The 20,560-nt window shown below is 46.0% G+C and overlaps 1 pseudogene; it reads right to left on the bottom strand.

Annotated features, from left to right (window-relative positions):
• Nucleotides 1–16,972: 16,972 nt before the first annotated feature.
• Nucleotides 16,973–17,092, bottom strand: LOC138262571 (U8 small nucleolar RNA; annotated as a pseudogene).
• Nucleotides 17,093–20,560: the final 3,468 nt, after the last annotated feature.

Raw genomic sequence — 20,560 nt, 5'->3', positions numbered from 1 at the left:
TAGGTGATATCACCACCTGCTTTGGGCCATTACCGCCACCCAAACTAAGTTGAACTACAGCTAAGGGGAGAGACTGAGTGGAGTTATTGACATCAGTAACTTGGTACTTTTGTCCAAGGAGGTGTTGTGCAGGTAACACCAAGTTTTCAGTCACCAAAATGATACTTGCATCTGTGTCCCTGTAGGCCTGGGCCTCAACACCATTTATTAAGATTGACTGCCTGTACTTATCCATGTTAAGGGGATAAGCAGCCAAGGTGGCAAGGCCAATGCCACCAGGTGGGACAGAAACTGTCTTGGGACTGTCTACCCCAGTTTCTATTATGGTCCCAAAACTGAACCCAACTACACCCTTAGTTTGACTATTGCTAGTAATCCCACCACTATTACCACTACTGCTAGGGGCACTAGAGTTTGATGTATTAGTGGTGGTAGGCTCAGAGGCTTTACCTGGGAAGGACATATCCCCTAGCTAATGGCCTTTACCTCTGCACACATAGCACCAAGGCTTTTTAGTGTGTGTAGAGTGAGAAGAAGATGAAGAAGATGATTTATCCCTACCCCCAGAGGAGTGTTTTAGACCTGAAGAAGGATGTTTGTGCTTACCTTTACCCCCATGCTTGTCCTGAGATGTTTCAACAAATTTATTTTTGCTGTCCTTGCCACCCCCTGTGTGAGCTTTTCTGCTCACCCTTGTTCTGACCCATTTGTCTGCCTTCTTTCCCAATTCTTGGGGAGAGGTCAGATCTGAGTCCACAAGATACCGATGTAACAAATCAGACTCACAGTTGTTCCATGTATGCTCTCTCAGAATTAAGTTTTACAGGCTTTCATAGTCAGTCACATTACTGCAATTTAACCAACCCTCTAGGGCCTTCACTGAACAGTCTACAAAATCTGTCCAATCCTGTGATGACTCCTTTCTGGTCTCTCTGTACTTTATTCTATATTGCTCAGTGGTTAAGCCCAGACCATCTAAGAGTGCACTTTTAGGAATGTGATAGTTATCTGCATCATCCTCCCTGACAATAAGGAGTCTCTCTCTCCCCATTCCAGTGAAAGGCACCCAGAGGATACCAGCCCACTGAACTTGAGGGACCCTCTGAGCTTTACAGGCCCTCTCAAGTGCAGCAAACCACTTATAGATGTCATCCCCATCCTTGTAAGGGGGAACAACTTTGTGCAGATTTCTGGAATCAAATGTAGGTTCCCCTAACACAGGAGTTCCTGAAACTGCTCCTGCCACCATGCGGAGCTAACTCCAACCCCTGCATTTCCCTTTCCACAGCCAGGGATTCCCTGTCTAAGGCCAACTGTTGCTGCTGTAGCCTCAGTCTGGCCTCCTCTAACCTCAGCTTTCTGAGCTCCCTATCTAGGGACTGGTCCTCAGGGTTAGAAGTGTGGGATGCTTCTGAAACTGAAGTAACATGGGAATTGGCAGAGGAATATCTTTCCCTAACTTGAGCCACCCTAGTGACCTGGCCCCTAGGTGTGAAGGGAGCCCTACTAGTATGTAATCCCTTCCCACTCCCAGCTACACTCGGGGGTTTGTTGACAGAAAGATCAATGGAAGACCCTCCCCAGGATTATCAGAATTCTCCTCTGAGCCTGTCTGGTTGGACTCTTCCTCTACCTCCCCCTCTGGTTGTTCCTGACCAGTGCTAAGTCCCTGGTCATCCTTCAGGAGAAGATTTAAGAGGAATTCCTTACTGAGGATCTTCCTAATCCCTAAACTCCTTTCAGTGTAGGGACCCCTCAAACTTTTAAAGTTTAGATTCTCATAAGTTGTCTTCACAACTCTAGGGGTAGCTTCTACACCAGACATGTTGAAAGAAAGAGTTTAGGAAAAAGAGTAACAAAGTTAGTTGACTAGTAGGCCTAACATTTTAGACAACAGAAAAAACTTTTCAGAAACTTTGAAAAACCTTTGCAAAGTTTTAAAGAACTTTTTAGAAGGTTAGAAATTACTTCTAGGAACAATTATGTATAGCTCTAACTAGTGGAGCAAGCTTTTCTTGTGAAAAGCACCAGTAAGAAAGCGGCAAAGCAAATGAAAGTACTCATCCCACCAGTGCACCACCAATGTAGGAGGCTGGCCTGATTTGTAGTGGGTACCTGTGGTACTTACACCTTATACCAGGTCCAGTTATCCTTTATTATTGAAATGTAGTAGTGTTGGAGCAGTTTAGGCTGATAGAGGTAGCTGTAGCATAGCAGCTTAGGCTGAACTAGGAGGCATGGAAAGCTACTGCACTTTTACTATAGTTACACAGTATGTATACACAATAAAAAGACAATACTCAGTGTTACCAAAAAGAAAGGTACTTTATTTTAGTGACACAAGGCCTAAAACATCTTAGAGGCAATACTCCTTCTGGAGGTAAGTATTATACACAATTAACACTAGACACCAAAATCAGGTAAGTAAATAGTCATAAGATAGTGCAAACAATAGGAAATGCTATATAATGCAATAGGAAGAAAAAGGTCTAGGGGCAACGCAAACCATATACTAAGAAAGTGGAATACGAATCACAAATTCCCCCCTAGACAAGTGTAGTGTGCAGAGAATTGCTGGGAGAGTAACTAAACACAAAGGTGAGTAAAATACCCCACCACAGCCCAGGAAAGTAGGAGTAAAGTACTGCCAGTTTCCTTAGGACACACTACAAGTCGTGATTAGAGTTATTGCAAGAACCAAGCGAGACTGCAAGCAACAAATGGTGGATTCCTGGACCTGAAGACCTCTAAAGAGAGGAGACCAAGTCCAGAAGTCACAGATGATTCCAGGAAGGACAGGAGCCCCTGCCAACCTAGAAGATGGTGCGAAAGAGGATTCTCCGGTTGGAAGAAGACTGCAGAAGAGCACCAAAGAAGATGCAAAGGATGTCCCACGTGGAGATGCTGGACACAGGTGAGTTGCAGCACTGGGTTCGTCCAACAAGCCTTGGTTCAAGCAATGTCACGGAATGCGTCAAAATTTTGCTGTCTGGAGCCAGGAGTGACCTGTGGGCCTCAACTCATACTGAGGAGGCAATGGGGGCTCCCAACACTGGAGGGAACCCACAGATAACCAGGCAGCACCCACGGACGTCTCAGGACACCGAGACAAAGAAGGTGCAAATTGCGGGTGCTGCAGCACTACAAAAGAAGGTCCCACGCCGCTGGAGAACAACTCAGGGAGTTGAGCGTCGCAGGATAGAAAGCTGGGGACCTGGGCCAGGCTGTGCACAAAGGATTCATGCAAATAGTGCACACAGGCCTCAGGAGGTGAAGATGACATGGTGCACAGGGGTACTATCACAAACGGGGAAGGCAAGCTCCTACCTCCGCCAAATTGGGACAGCTGGACCTTAGGACAGTCTGTGCCGAAGGGGTCTACCACTTGTGTTCCAAGGAGCACGCTCGTCACCAGGAGAGGAGTCCAAGAGAACCAGTTGTCATCTTAGAAGGTGCCTGCTGGAGCAGGGAAGTGACTCCGTCACTCCACAGGAGATTTATTCGGTCCTTTTGGTGCAGGGTGAAGACAGGGAGTCCCAGAGCGTGCACACTTCGGAAGCTGTTGCAGTTTCTGGCTGAAGCTGAAGTTGCAGAGCCTTTCCGGATACTTTGTTGCAGTTACAACGGTTCTTGGAGCAATCTGCGGTCGATCCGAGGTCAGAGGATGAAGTAGTAGTTGCAGAGGATTCCTGATGGAAACTTGCAAGCAGAATCTGAAGAGAAACCCACAGGAGAGATCCTAAATAGCCCGGAGATGGGGATTGGCTACCTAACCAGGTATGCACCTATCAGGAGGAGTCTCTGACGTCACCTGCCGCCACTGGCCACTCAGAGGCCTCCAGAGTGTCCCCACATCTTAGAATACAAGATGGCTAATGACAGTGACACACTGGAGGAGCTCTGGGCACCACTCCTGGTGTGGTGATGGACAGGGGAGTGGTCACTCCCCCTTACTTTGCCCAGTTTCGCACCAGAGCAGGGACCAGGGGTCCCTGAACTGGTGTAGATTGGCTTATGCAAGGAGGGCATTGTCTGTGCAAAGTATTTCCAGAGGCTCTGGGGGACTACCCCTCCCAAGCCTGTAACACCTATTTCCAAAGGGAGAGGGTGTAACACCCTCCTCCCAGAGGAAATGAATTGTTCTGCCTTCCTGGGGGGGACTGAGCTGCTCAGTCCCCAGGAGCGCAGAAACCTGTCTGTGAGGTGCCAGCAGCTTGGGCTGCAGTGTAAACCTCCGAGAGCTGGTTTGGCAGTACTGGGGGTCCATGGTGGAGCCCCCAGGATGCATGGGATTGGGCCCCCCAATACCAGATTTGGAATGGGGGACAACTCCATGATCTTAGAGACCTCACATGGTCATATTCTGAGTTATCATTGTGAAGCTACATATATGTATTGACATATATGTAGTGCACATGTGTAATGGTATCCCCGCACTCACAAAGTCTGGGCAATTGGTCCTGGACAGCGTGGGGGCACCTTTGCCAGTCCAAGGGTGTCCTCACACTTAGTAACTTTGCACCTAGCCTTCAGTAAATGAAGGTTAGACATATAGGTGACTTATAAGTTACTTAAGTGCAGTGAAAATGGCTGTAAAATAGTGTGGGCACTATTTCACTCAGGCTGCCATGGCAGCCCTCAAGGAAGGTTTGTCTGAGCTCCTTATGGGTGGCAAAAGAAATGCTGCAGCCCATAAGGATCTCCTGGAACCCCAATGTCCTGGGTACCTAGGTACCATATACTAGGGACTCATAAGGGGGGTCCAGTGTGCCAATTGGAATTGGAATATGAAGTCACTAAACTATAGTGAGTAATTTGTTACGTACAGAGAGCATAAGTACAGGAGTTCTGGTTAGCAGAACTTCAGTGATACAGTTAAGCATACTGACAACACACACATTAGGCCACAAGCTATCAGCACTGGTCCTGGCCAGCAGGATCCCAGTGAGACAGGCAAAACACACTGACAAACAGGCAGAAATTGGGGGTAACATGCCAAGAAAGATGGTACTTTCCTACACTGGCGCAGGCATGATGTAGTGCAAAGAATTAGAAAGTGGCGCAATGCATGCATTGCGCGACTTTGTAAAGTTGGTGAAGCGGTTTTGGCCTCGTTGGGCCACATTAGCATAAAAAAACATGATGCTAATTTGGTGAAAGGAGACACAGGACTCTTAAATCAGCCACTTAGGGCCATATTTAGGAGCCCCTAGCACCATCAGGGTCACATTACTATTTGTGAGGCTCCAGTGGCACTATGCACTGCTCCCTGTTTAGGAGATAGCCTTAAACCCCTGTTTTGGACAACTTCTACAAAAACTCAAATTAGCACTTCCTCGTATATTTTTGTTTATGTGCTGTTTTCCCATAGCTGAAGATCATCAGTGAAATCAGATAGGAAACCCTAAGGCGGTTGTTAGACACCTCCGGATACAAGAGCATAATGTAGATTTTCCTAGTATTTTATGACGGAAAGTCTGAATTTTATTAAAGACAAGGAGGCGAGTATTATGATTCTCTGACTTGCTTTATTTCAACAGCAGCAGTCAAGAAACTACAACTCCAATGAGGCTTGAGGAACAAAAGGCCAATGGGAAAGAAAAAAAAGTATCAGCATATGCACCAATAGGAACATCAGGGGTAATATAATCACTACACTTGACTGCGACCAGCCCTCTTTCTTGATGCGAGAAGGCTAGTCAGTGCGAGAAAACAGAGGAAAAATAGCTAGGACAATTGAAACAGCTAAGAAAAACGAATAAAGTTCAACCAGAACTGACATGAAGGGGAAATCCAATAGGCAGGAGGAAGACTCCGCTGGCAACGAGATGGATCTCTTGAGGATGAACCTGGAGACGAAAAACCCATCCTACGATTAAGAGGAAGGTTGAGGTTGAGTAGATGTTGCTGTGAGGGAGGGAAAAAGAGCAAAAACAAATGTTAAAAAAGTCTCCTTTTGCGGTGGGATAATACTTGCCTCCGTGTCTTTAATAAAATTAAGACTTTCCATTATAAAATACTAGGAAAATCTACATTTTATGTCAAGCCTGGAGGCTCATATTATGCTTTTTTAAAGCTTGTTACCCACAGAAGTTGCAGTATGAACTGGTTTACAATAAAAAGTTCTAAAAACATTTTCGTTAGACCAGTCGGCCAATCTCAGAATGTCTTCCAATCTGGAACCCACCCAGAAAGCCTTGGAAGCCATAGCTCCCCTAGAAGAATGAGCCCCGAAAACTGAGGTGTCAATACCAGCCAGGGACATAACCCAATGAACACATCTGGCCAGAGTAGCGGAAGCCACAGGTTTGTGAGGCTTACGGAAAGAAATAAGGAGTTGGGAAAGAGAAGACATTCTGAGATTGGCCATACGGTCTTCATAACACTTGAGACACTGCCCCACACACAATTTGGGTTGATTGGGAAAATACGGATAAAAACCTGTACGTAAATTGGTTTTGGTACGTTTATTAATAGAGAACAACACTCCTGTAGGGGCAAATTGGCGAGAAGAAATGTCTAAGGCTCTAACATCAGATAAACGTTTAATGGAAACCAGACAGAGTAACATAGTAAGCTTGGCTGAAAGCATTTTCAATGATAGATCCGAATTATCTTGCCAAGATAAGAACAAATTTAACACAACATTGACATCCCACAATTTTTAATATTTGTGTAAAGGAGGAATAGAAAAGTTTACTCTCTTAAAAAGGCAACAAAGAAGAGGATGTTCTCCCACGGGATTTCCATTGATGTAAGTATAATGCATAGAAATGGCTGATCTGTATAAATTGATCGTTCTGTAGGACATACCTGCACTAGCCTGGGCAGCTAGAAAATTTATTACGTAATTTACATCGGCTGAAATTGGATTGAGATCCCTTCCCATACACCAGCTTGACTAAAGAGATCAGGCCGAACTGTAAGCTTTTCTGGTGCAGTGTGCCCAGGCTTTGTTGATAAAGTCTGAAGATTCCGCTGAAATAGGGATGGAAGGTTGGAAAGGCCCGACACCTTCCAGGCAGAAAGAGTGAGCGTTTTTTTGAGTACCAGGGAGTGCGGATTCCCTAGAGGATCTAAAAGAAGGGAAGGGAAAAGAGGGAGGAGGACTGGGAAGTCGATTGCTAACTCCAGGAGAGGGGGAAACCATACATGTGATTGCCAAAAAGGAACTACTATTACCAATGTCGCTGTGGCAGTGGGTATAGCAATAGGGATTAATGAGACACTCAGGTTGGTGTTGAATATAAGTGATTTTATTTTAGAGTACAGTGCCCTCGTAACAGTCACTGTGCTTTATCCTTATGTGTTGGTGATCTCCTTTGTTCTTTTCTTTCTCAGGGTTCCCGGTGGTTGGTGGTATTTCTCCCGGCGGTGGTGTCGTCAGGTTGACCGGAAAAAGAAACGAAAGGTAGGTAAGTCGCATGTCTGGGTGGTTTGTTTGTATGATTTTAGTACAGGAGAGAGTGTAGCGAGAGAGATAGAGTGAGTGGTGGTGGTCTGGTGTATGACTCAACCCCTGAGGGAAAAGAGAAGGAAAAAGGATGGATATAGTTTATAGGGCCCGTCCTGTCGCACCTCGGTGATACCCAAAAAGTTTCTCACTAATAGAGCCACCTCTGCTCCGTATTACGTGATTAGTGCTCCCCTGATGCTGGTAATTCTCTTCCCCAAATATCCCTTCCCAACCTCCCTCTACTCGCACTCTCCACCCTCCTCCCTTCCCACTATAGCCCCTATTGTGTTCTTCAGGCAGGACCGTACCTGCTGGAGCCATGCCCCTCCAGGGACGTGGCAGAGCTGCTGTCTTTCGGGACCTCCTTGTCCCTCCGTGGGGTCTTCTCTGGAGCTCAAGAGTCTTTAGTTATGGGGTTCTTCTTCCCCAGCATCCAGAATGTTTTTTCCCGTGTCCTCTCCTGTCGCGCGCTCCTCCTCCGTCCCGGCGTCTTTCTCCTCCTCGTCTTCCTCTGTTTTCGCACCGCGCACGTGTTATCCTTCTTCCCTTTTCATGTTTTTGGAAACCCAGATATCTGGGTTTCCTGCTTCTGCGATTTCTTACTCTGCAGGACCCCCGGGGCACTTGCCGGACTGGGGATCGGCTACGTATGTAGCCGGGATTTCCGACACCCGGCTACATCTCCCTTCCCAAGAATGGGACTGATGGAGTTCGGTGGTCCAAGGATAATGGGATAGATAGTCTGCAGTATATTTGTGTTTCCCTGGGATGTGACAAACCTGAAATGAAAAGGGTCGGAGCTCAATAGACCACCGTAGGATGCGAGAGTTCATGTTCTTGTGGGAGGCCAACCAGGTGAGAGGAGCATGGTCGGTATACAGGATAGAGGGATGACCCAGAAGGTACTACTGTAGCTTCTCAATGGCCCATTTAATGGCTGGACACTCCCTCTCGATTATTGGGTAATGCTGTTCCCATGGTAGCAGCTTTCTACTAATGAACACTATAGGGTGGTTATGCCTGTTGTCGTCTGCTTGGGATAATACCGCCCCTAACCCTACGTCCGAAGCATCGGTTTGTAGGTGAGAGGGTTTAGTAAAGTCTGGACATCTCAAGACCGGTTCAGTCATGAGGCGGGATTTTAAATGGTGAAAACTAGATAGTTGGTCAGAAGTCAAGGCTGATAGTCTGGATGGTTGGCTTTTCTGTTAAAGGTGGATAAGGGGGGCTGCCAATGTAGAATAATTGGGTATGAACCATCTGTAATAGCCTAGTAAACCCAAAAAGGAACGGAGTTCTTTTTTTGTTGTTGGAACTGGGACCTGCTGGATGGCTTCCACTTTATTTTTCTGAGGTCGCAGTTGTCCCTTCCCTATAAAATACCCGAGGTATGCGATATAGTCATGGGCTAAATGACACTTTGCCGGGTTAGCTGTAAGGCCCACCGCACTTGGGACACGGAAAACGCGGTGTAGATGGTTGAGATGGTCTTTCCAAGATTGGCTAAAGACCACTATATGATCTAAATAGGTGGCTGCACAATGTTGGAGGGGTCTCAAGAGGTGGTCCATTAACCTCTGGAAGGTAGCAGGAGCACCATGCAGGCCAAACAGAAGCACTGTGAACTGGTAGAGCCATGAGGGTGTAGAGAAAGCCGTCTTTTCCTGGTGTGCTGGGGCCAGTGGTATTTGCCAGTATCCCTTGGTTAGGTCAAGGGTTGACATATATCGACCTTACCTAATTTTTCAAGTAGATCGTCGACTCGAGGGATGGGATATGTATCAAATTGGGATATGGCATTTAACCGGCGAAAGTCAATGCAGAAACGGATCGAGCCGTCCGGTTTCTGGACTAATACGATCGGTGAACACCAGGGGCTGACGGATGGTTCTATAACCTTCATTTGTAGCATGGTCTTTACTTCCTGCTCAATTAGATGCTTTCGGGCCTCTGGGATATGGTAGGGCCGGAGGCGTACGCTTTGACCCTCTGGGGTTTTGATATGATGTTGTATTAATGTTGTCTTACCGGGCTTTTCTGAAAAGAACCTGATATGCTGAGCCAGGAGGCAATTCAGCTGTCTTTGTTGTTTTTTTTATATTAGGATTGATCTGGGGACGTTCCGAGGGTGTCTATGGGTTAGTGGGACATAACTCAATATCTAAAGGTTTATCAGGGGTTACCATAAAACCCGTCGCTACAGGGGGCAAGGGACTAGTGGGTTCTTCCCATTTCTTAAGCAAGTTGATATGATAAATCTGTATTCTTTTTGGGATCTGAGATAATTCTACGAGATAGGTAACAGGGGAGACTGGTTTAACAACTTTATATGGGCCTTGCCATTTGGCTAATAACTTGTTGTCGGAACTTGGACGTAATATGAGGACTTTATCGTTGCGTTGAGTTGTCTTGCTTTCGCTCCCTAATCGTAATAACTCTTTTGTTTTCCCTGGGCCCTTTCCATATGGTTGCGGCCATCTTCCCAAACCGTCTGCAGTTGGGACTTGAGTTCTTGGATGTACTCTAATAAGCGTTTTTCCCCCTCTTCTTCTTTTTCCCATGTCTCGGCCGCCATATCTAATAAACTACTGGGATGTCGCCCGAAGACTAACTCAAAAGGACTATGGCCTGTGGAGGCTTGTTCGTGGGACCTTATTGCATAGAGGACCAGTGGGAGTTTCCTATCCCAGTCCCACCCTGATTCCGAGATGGTTTTTTTCAACAATGATTTTATGGTACGATTATACCTTTCGACGAGGCCGTCGGTTTGTGGATGGTATACCGAAGTTTTAAGTTGTTTGACTCCCAATGTTTTACAGATGTGTGCCATTAAGGCTGACATGAATGGAGTGCCCTGATCAGTTAAAATTTTGCTAGGAAACCCGACTCTGGAAAATAAGCCAATCATGGCCTGGGCTACATTCCTGGTCGTCATACTGGTGAGAGGTATGGCTTCTGGATATCTGGCGGCGTAATCGACGAGGACTAGTATGTAGGTATGCCATTTTGTGGATGGGAGGAGGGGGCCTATCAAGTCCATTTCAACTCTGGAGAAGGGGATGTCTATTATAGGCAAGGGTTGTAAGGGTGCTCTCCTTTGGGGTCCGGGGTCTACTAGTTGGCATTTGGGACATTGTGTACAAAACCGTCGGATGTGGGCGTAAGCTCCCAGCCAATAAAACCGATGTAACAAGTACTCCTCGGTTTTCTCTCTACCATAATCCCCCCCCGGGTTGATTGTGAGCAAGGTAGAGCACATGTGTTTGGTAGGGCTCTGGTACTACTAATTGTCTCTTTTCGTGATTGTCATGTTTGGTGATTCGTTATAGGAGGTTTTTGCATATAAGGAAATAAGGACCCACCTTGCCTATAATTTCCGTCTTGGCTCCTCTCCAGGCATGTTGAAGGGATGGGTCTTCCCGCTGACTGCTACGGAAGGAGGGTAAGGGGGACGGGGTAGTGCCCAATACCTTCTTTGACAACCTCTTCCTTCCCCTGTGTCCAATATAGTTGTTTCTCACGCCTCTTTTCCCGTTCAGTAGGTCTATAACAAAGGTGTCCACTCTCTATCGGGATGTCCGAAAAGGGAGCCTCTGCCCACCAAGACTCTAATTGGACTCCTGCTTTTACCTTCTGTAATAGTTCAGGAAAATATATGTAATCCGTACCTTAGATACACTCTTCGACCAGGCGGTCCATGATTCCCATTGGGACCTCAGCCTGTTTCCCTTCCCCATCGAGAGGAACTGAGGTCAGAGGGTACTCCCTCTTGTCTCCGTGGATACAGCATATGGAAACCCATTGTTGAGGCCGGTATTCCGGTAGTTCAACCAAACCGGTTCTAAGGACTGACTGACTATATCCCGAGTCTACTAGGGTCTTAATTTATTTGCCGTTGACCCTTACCTCCTGCATATATCTAGGGTTGCCCTTCCCTGTACATGGGACTTGTCCCCGGGTTATCCCGATCTCCATAGGTTCTGTCTTGTCCTCCTTGTGAGGGCATGCCCGTGCTATGTGTCCCCATTCGCCAAAGCTGTAGCATTGGGGTTGTTGCATAGGAGGTTTTTCGACTGCTCTGGGAAATGAGGCGTCTTCAACAACCTTCCGGAAATGGGGTCGAGCAGTTATTGTTTGAGGTCCGGTAGTATGGCTTGTCATTTTGGAGAGCCCACTCTTAAACTCAGTCGACCGATGGTAGGCACAGGCCAGGTCAATTGCCATGGCGGTGTCGACTTTAGGGGGCTGTCGGATCCAACTACGTGTGAGAGGGGGAAAGGATTCCAAATACTGTTACAGAAGGACCGCTTTTATGACGTCTTCCCTGTCCGTTCCTATGGGCCATAGCCATTTATGGCCTAGGTCCTTTACCCAATAATATAATGTCCTGGGGTCTTCGGTAGGGGCCCACTTTATCTTACGGAATCTTAGGCGGTAGTACTCCGTGTCCTGTCCCAGACGTTCTAGGATACTCTTCTTGATTTCGGTGTATGGTGTGGTCCCAGCCGGATTGGCTGCCTGATATGCAGTTTGTAATATGCCCGTTAATAAGGGGGCCACATACTGACCCCATCGCTCTTCGGGCCTTTGGGCGGAGGAAGCCACCCTTTCAAAGTTTGTAAAGAACGCATCAGGGTCCTCCCCCTCTTGAAACTTTTGTAGGACCGAACTCGGTACGTTGGGGTGAACCTTACTGGCGGCAATGGTGTCTGTTAACTTTTGTAGGGCTGTCTCGTGCACCAACTGATTATTTGCCATAATGGTGGCCTGTCTTTTTAGTTCACTCTGGAGGGCCTCTCTATCCTCCTTGGCTTCCCTTTGTTGTGCCTCCCATACCATTTGAAGATGATGTTGGCCTTCGGCAAGTTGTTGGATCATATCCTTTATGGTGGGCTTCACTTCCATGATGTTCTGGATGGACTGTCCTTCCGTCCTCTATCGCTACTTCCAAATCCCACTTATGACACCACTGTGGCAGTGGGTATAGCGATAGGGATTAATGAGACACTCAGGTTGGTGTTGAATATAAGTGGTTTTATTTTAGAGTACAGGTGCCTTTGTAACAGTCACTGTCCTTTATCCTTATGTGTCGGTGATCTCCTTTGTTCTCTTCTTTCTCAGGGTTCCCGGTGATTGATGGTATTTCTCCCGGTGGTGGTGTCGTCAGGTCGACCGGAAAAAGGAGCGAAAGGTAGGTAAGTTGTATGTCTGGGTGGTTTGTTTGTATGATTTTTGTACAGGAGAGGGTGTAGAGAGAGAGAGAGAGAGAGAGAGAGATAGAATGAGTGGTGGTGGTCTGTTGTACGACTCAACCCCGCGGGAAAAGAGAAGGAAAAAGGATGGATATAGTTTATGGGGCCCCGTCCCGTCGCACCTCGGTGGTACCAAAAACTTTTCTCACTAACAGAGCCACCTCTGCTCCGTATTACGTGGTTAGTGCTCCCCTCATGCTGGTAATTCTCTTCCCCAAATATCCCTTCCCAACCTCCCTCTACTCGCACTCTCCACCCTCCTCCCTTTCCACTATAGCCCTTATTCTGTTCTTCAGGCAGCACCGTACCTGCTTGAGCCACGCCCCTCCAGGGACGTGGTGGAGCTGTTGTCTTTCGGGACCTCCTTGTCCCTCCGTGGGGTCTTCTCTGGAGCTCAAGAGTCTTTCCCGACGTCCAGAATGTTTTTTCCCGCGTCCTTTCCTGTCGCGCTCTCCTCCTCCGTCCCGGCGTCTTTCTCCTCCTCGTCTTCCTCTGTTTTCGCGCCGCACGTGCGTTGTCCTTCTTCCCTTTTCATGTTTTTGGAAACCCGGATATCCGGGTTTCCTGCTTTCGTGATTTTATCCTCTGCGGGACCCCCGGGGCACTTGCCGGACTGGGGATCGGCTTCATATGTAGCCAGGATTTCCGACACCTGGCTACAGTCGCTTTCTGACATCTGATTTGGGCGAGAACTCTGGTAATCATTAGAAAAGGAGGGAACGCATAATTGACCTATTGGGACCAGTCCTGCAGAAAAGCGTCTGAGGCTAACACCAAAGGATCCGGATGCCAGCTGAAAAACAGAGGTAACTGTGTATTGAGGCAAAAGGCAAAGAGGTCTATGCCGAAGGGACCCCATTTGCAGAGAAGAGATTGGAATACTGAAGAGTGGAGCCTCCAATCGCTGGAATCCCTGAGAAAACAGGAGTGCCAATCTGACGTTTGGTTGAGGGACCCTGGAAGATATTCTCCTAAGAGCGAAATCCCGTTGAGTAGACAAAAATCCCATAAGCTTTTCGCTAGGTCCACTAAGGGTTTTGACCTGGTGCCCCCCAAATGTTTTATGTAACAGACAGCCGATACATTGTCCATATGGAGGAGGATTGTACACTGTACTTTGTCTTTTGCTAAGCTCTTGATTGCAAAGGAGCCCGCAAGCATCTCTAAATAATTGGTATGCAATTTGTACTCCTCTATCGACCATGTACCTCCAGTCGAGATTGGACCACAACGGGCGCCCCAACCCATCAGGCTTGCATCGGATTGTAACACAAGATCTGTGGCTGATGCAAAGATTGCTCTGCCGTTCCAAGCATCTAAATGCTCTATTCACCACTAAAGCTCTAAGCAAGAGTCTTGGTCTAAGTTGATCATTTCTGAGTATGAAAGACCTTTTCTGAGATGAAGGATCTTTAACCTCTGAAGAGCCGGGTAATGAAGTGGACCGGAGAAGATAGCCTGAATCGAGGAAGATAGGAGGCTCACTATCCTGGCTAAGGTTCTTAAAGAAATTTGGGACCTGTGAAGAGTTTTTAAAATCTCTGACTTAATGGTTTTACCTTTTGCTGTGGCAGGTGGAGAGTAGTGGAAGAGGAATCTATCTCGAACCCCAAAAACTCTATTCTTTGTGAAGGGATTGTGTTTGATTTTACTTTGTTGAGTAAGAAACCTAGTTGAGATATAAGAGAACAGGTTATTTGTAGATGAGATTGAAGATTAAGTCGACTGTGATGCATGATGAGAATGTCGTCCAGATAAATTAACAGTCTGATGCCTAAGGATCTGAGATAAGCTGTTACCGGTTTCATTAGTTTTGTGAAGCACCAAGATGCCGACGAAAGGCCGTCCGGAATTGGAGGTATTTTCTGTGACTCATATGAATAGGAATGGCAAGAAGGGCGTCTTGAAGGTCCAGACGGCCATGAAATCGAAGGGAAGAAGAATGTCCCTTAAATGGAGAATAGTTTCCATATTGAAATGTCGGTGAACGACAAACCAGTTGAAATTTCTGAGATTGATGACTGGTCTCATCTTTTTGTTTTCTTTTGAACCAAAAAGAGAGTGCTGAGAAAGCCCGAGGGGTCTGGAAGAGAGGGTTGAATGGCCTGTTTTGACAGAAGAGATCGAATTTCTTCCGACATGAGAGAGGACATTTCTGTTGAAAAAAACAGGGGTGGAGGAAAAAATGATTGGTGAGGAATTGAATAAAACTCTATCAGATAACCTTGAATTGTATTCAGAACCCATGGATCTGCTGTTATAGTGCGCTATTTTTAAATGAACCAACAAAGACAACCTCCTATTGAAGGAAGGACAGAAGCAAGGCTTACCTTGTGGGTTGTTGTTCCTGAAGCCACGATGTCCACGACCCCGGTAGCCCCTGCCACATTGCGGGTAGAACTGGGGTTTGTAGGATTGTGGTCCATAAGAGGAGTTGAAGGAGCCTCTATATCCTTGCGGATGAAAGGAGCGTCCGGTGGAGTGGCCCCTGCCTGTACCGCACTTGCAAAAACCTGTTGATTGAATACTTTTTTAATGTTTTGTTGAGCCATGGAGGCAAAAGTAGAAACAAACTTTCCCACGTCTTTGATAAAAGAATCTTCCAAAAGGAGACCGTCCACCTTGATGCCAGGATCCATAGTGGCTAGATTAGCTAACTTGGGGTCTAGCTTCAAAAGAAGGCCTTTTCTTCTCTTGTGGGTGATGCCGGCATTTGCATTGCCTAAAAGGCAAAAGGCTCTTTGGAATCATACTGAAAGATCCATTGGATCAATGTCTGCATTCTCCATCCTGGCAGATTCTGCCATATCGAAGACACGGGCCAGAGGACACACCAAACCTAAAAGATCATCCTGGCAGTTCGACCAGGCCTTGTCTACCCCTTTACATGGATCTTTTTCCAATTTAGAAAAGAAGGTGAGAAGGGGTTGATCGATAGCTGGAGTAGAGGTGATGATAGAAAAAAGAGAAGGTCTGGGGCATTCTGATTTCAATTTTGCTCTAGTCTGTTTATCCAGAGGGAGTCTTAATCTGGAGGCAATATACTTTCCAACATGGAACGAAGGAATCCATTCCGTGGAATTGGGGTGATGTAGGAGAGAAGGGTCAAACATAGGATTGCCATCCGAATCGAAAATGGTTTTGGCTGCAAAGGGGTCAGAAGGATCTAATTTAGGATTCTTGGGAGGGGGTGAGGATTGAGATTATGAACCCCAAATATCTGAACTATCGTCCAAATCATCCAAATCACCCATGTCATCATTGGTATCCGAAATGTGAGAAATCACAATCTTTTTTGGAGCGGTCGCAGTATGCTTAGTTTTTGATTTGCATTTATCATGAAAAACCTTAGAATTCCCCTCCTTAGAAGGAGGCCTGGGAGGAGACTCATCCTCAATCTGGGGTGAAGAAATTTCGCCAGTCAAGGAAGTGCCATCTGATGCTTTTTGTGAACACAAATCCTTAAGTTGATGTTTTCTGCTATCACCTGCAGAATGGGCCAATAAGAATTTGAAAACCATGTTTTGGACAGAAGATTCAATATTTTTTTACATTTTATTCATTGTGTCTGAAACAGCTTTGGACACAGCTTTGTTAATAAAAGGTCCAATATCGTCATTATCATTTAAATTCTCAAAAGAGATTTGTTGCTCCATTATATGTTGAAAAACGAGGGAAACAACCACCACAAAATGATTCCTGGTGGTTAAAGGATTAACTCCTGAAGAAAAAACGAGATGAAGAAACAACACACGCCCAAAGGGGCGTGACTGACTCTGCAAGGGTGGAAATTTGCAGAAAAATGGGCAAGGTGAAGGTCTGACGCGCAGCAAAGCAGATTCGGCAGCGACTGGAGCCTTCAGGGAAAGCTTGAGGTAAGCGGCGAGTCAGGCCGTTAAAATGACAGAAAAGGCCGTTCGCCGTTGCAAAGGCAAAGGTATTGCATGCGAGCACTCAGCAAAGGTGAAATGAGTGAAGCGCAAAGAGAAAAGGGAATTCAGACATCAAAGGCAAGCACCATAGTTAAAAATAACACATACAATAAACATGATCACATTAGAAATTATTGAAGGAGTAAATAGTCAGTTATCTTGACTGCAAGCAGCAAGAAAGAGAGCTGGTCACAGTCAAGCGTAGTGATTATATTACCCCTGATGTTCCTATTGGTGCATATGCCAATACGTTTTTCTTTCCTATTGGCCTTTTGTTCGTCAAGCCCCATGGGAGTTGTAGTTTCTTGACTGCTGCTGTTGAAATAAAGCAAGTCAGAGAAGCATAATATGAGCCTCAGGTCTTGACTTAAAATCATAATGTTCTCCTACTCCCATCATCATGTTCTATTTCTCCAAAAGAAACAATAGAAAAGGATTAATCTCACTAAAGGCACCCACAGAACGCGACATCATAAAGTACTCAAAGTACTGAGATCCTGAGAAACATAGTGCAAGACAATTAACATTTATAAGAATTTTTATTGCTTATTCACATTCCGAAGAGACATGAAGTTTAATGTTACCGTTTCTGTTATGAATAACAGTGGAAAAAGTTTATCCAAACTGCTTTCTCCATAGTTTCCTCTAGTCTGTGTGAGAGTTATTTACATACAAGAGCATCTGAAGTGGGGGGGGGAGGGGTGTGAGGAGTGGGAGAATCAATAGATCAATAGATGCGCTTAGCTAACAAAGGCAGCCATGTTGCAATTCATAAAACATTCACAACAGTAGACAAAGGTCAGTTTTGAAATTGAAAATGTTTTGTGTAGTGTAGCAGGGCAGCGAAAAGCCTTTCTTACAAATTTTCAAAGGTAAATCTTTGAAAAATTAATTTTTTTATTACAATTTGTTTTTTTTCATAAGTTAGGTACATACCTATTATGACATTCTTAAATAGAGACGGATTCAACGATAGAGGAATAATAAAAACAAATTAAAAGTTTGTTCAATGCTGTTTCACTTCAATTGCTTTTAATGTCACGTTTGAGATGCAGTGTGCCGTAAAGTGATTTTGAGATGTTTTGACTCTGAAAGCCTCCCAACTGTCAATACGCATGCGTATTGAAAGACTGCTTTTCCTTGCATGAGTTACTAAAGTGTTCATGCCTTTTGAAAATATACTTCCCACAAATATTCCAGAACACTAGAAACGAGCAGATCGTCAGTCACCACCCTCTTCTCAAATGTTTTTTTGATATACCTCAATTTTTTAAAAAGAAATATGGAAATACATCTATTACGTTCCACAGATACAACTACCCGTCTTCCTTCTACGTCTCTCGTGTCAAGCGGCACAACCCCGGGAACCAGAACCTGAGCAGAGAGAAAAAAAACACTTGCACATTGTAGGAAAGTACCATCTTGCCTGGCATGTTACCCCCATTTTTAGGGTCGAGCCTCCGTCGCATGTGCTTGCGCATGCGTTTCGCTAGTGAGACGCTTTAGGAATTAAAAAGGGCTCGGAGCCCCGTCTACGTCACGTCAGTGTCTTTCATTGGTTTGTGGGCTTGCCTGTTAGAATCAGCTTGATTTCATTAGTGGAAGGCACGCAAATGTCATGCCTTTTCCGGTGGTTAGCCCTCCTCAAGCGCATCGACCAAGTACAGAAAACATGCGAGGCTTGCTGTTTTCCGTCCAGTTTGTGGACTACTTTTTGTCTTTTTCACAGCTCGATCTCGCTTGGCAGAAGTCGAGCGTTTTGCATAATATCGACCCTGTTACAAAGTTAATTCCACATTACGTACATGGTTTATGTGGCAAGAAAAGTCCGGTTAGGAGTTTACAATGCTATTAGCTCTAACACGAGCAAACGCGACACCCGTAGTATTGCAAACGCTTGTCTAGTATTGCCACCTTTTAGACTGTGGCAACTTTATTATTATTATTTTTAACTGCGCATTCATGGACTCGTGTTACTTTATTTGTTTTCTGCTGATACAGACTGACTCCTCATGAAATTAGGTCACCTAGACGGTTTGATACGCAGCGTCTACTAGCTGGTTATACCACTTTTCTGAACTGCGCATTCTTGCACACTTGTCATTTCACTTTATTTTTTGTCAATATGGCACACTCAAGCGCCCCTTCCTTAGGTCAGCTTGCTTTCCTATTTGAACATGCAGCGCCTGCTCAGGAGCATTAACAAACTATTCAGTGCATTGATGTGCCAACATAATTTAGAGGAATGCCTGCACCTCCTCATCACCGAGACACTTTAACTTTAGCGGGGCTGTTCACTTTTTCATTATGATACATGCAGAGCTACTCGGAAAGCGCTCTCGGTCCTTTTTACTGAGAAGTGTCATTTGCCTTCATTTTTCATCTTGTTAAATGCCACATTTTCCACTGTGGTAATTTTAAAACATGTGTTTTCCGATTAACACAATAGCGTGTGTGCGCGTTTTTGATTTTTTTTTCCTAATGATAAGCCATAAATTTAAGTGACTGATAGATTTTTTATTGTGAAAAGTAGTGTGTTGTAGGAAAGTACCATCTTGCCTGGCATGTTACCCCCATTTTTCACTGTATATATGTTGTTTTAGTTGTATGTGTCACTGGGACCCTGGTAACCCAGGGCCCCAGTGCTCATAAGTGTGCCTGTATGTGTTACCTGTGTAGTGACTAACTGTCTCACTGAGGCTCTGCTAATCAGAACCTCAGTGGTTATGCTCTCTCATTTCTTTCCAAATTGTCACTGACAGGCTAGTGACCATTTTTACCAATTTACATTGGCTTACTGGAACACCCTTATAATCCCCTAGTATATGGTACTGAGGTACCCAGGGTATTGGGGTTCCAGGAGATCCCTATGGGCTGCAGCATTTCTTTTGCCACCCATAGGGAGCTCTGACAATTCTTACACAGGCCTGCCACTGCAGCCTGAGTGAAATAACGTCCACGTTATTTCACAGCCATTTTACACTGCACTTAAGTAACTTATAAGTCACCTATATGTCTAACCTTTACCTGGTAAAGGTTAGGTGCAAAGTTACTTAGTGTGAGGGCACCCTGGCACTAGCCAAGGTGCCCCCACATTGTTCAGAGCCAATTCACTGAACTTTGTGAGTGCGGGGACACCATTACACGCGTGCACTACATATAGGTCACTACCTATATGTAGCTTCACCATGGTAACTCCGAATATGGCCATGTAACATGTCTATGATCATGGAATTGCCCCCTCTATGCCATCCTGGCATTGTTGGTACAATTCCATGATCCCAGTGGTCTGTAGCACAGACCCTGGTACTGCCAGACTGCCCTTCCTGGGGATTCTCTGCAGCTGCTGCTGCTGCCAACCCCTCAGACAGGCATCTGCCCTCCTGGGGTCCAGCCAGGCCTGGCCCAGGATGGCAGAACAAAGAACTTCCTCTGAGAGAGGGTGTGACACCCTCTCCCTTTGGAAAATGGTGTGAAGGCAGGGGAGGAGTAGCCTCCCCCAGCCTCTGGAAATGCTTTGTTGGGCACAGATGTGCCCAATTCTGCATAAGCCAGTCTACACCGGTTCAGGGACCCCTTAGCCCCTGCTCTGGCGCGAAACTGGACAAAGGAAAGGGGAGTGACCACTCCCCTGACCTGCACCTCCCCTGGGAGGTGTCCAGAGCTCCTCCAGTGTGCTCCAGACCTCTGCCATCTTGGAAACAGAGGTGCTGCTGGCACACTGGACTGCTCTGAGTGGCCAGTGCCACCAGGTGACGTCAGAGACTCCTTGTGATAGGCTCCTTCAGGTGTTAGTAGCCTTTCCTCTCTCCTAGGTAGCCAAACCCTCTTTTCTGGCTATTTAGGGTCTCTGTCTCTGGGGAAACTTTAGATAACGAATGCATGAGCTCAGCCGAGTTCCTCTGCATCTCCCTCTTCAC

The sequence above is a fragment of the Pleurodeles waltl genome, chromosome 10 (assembly GCF_031143425.1).
Source record: "Pleurodeles waltl isolate 20211129_DDA chromosome 10, aPleWal1.hap1.20221129, whole genome shotgun sequence".
NCBI lineage: Eukaryota > Metazoa > Chordata > Amphibia > Caudata > Salamandridae > Pleurodeles > Pleurodeles waltl.
The sequence above is the reverse complement of the archived record's forward strand: the minus strand, read 5'-3'. Positions and strand labels throughout refer to the sequence as shown.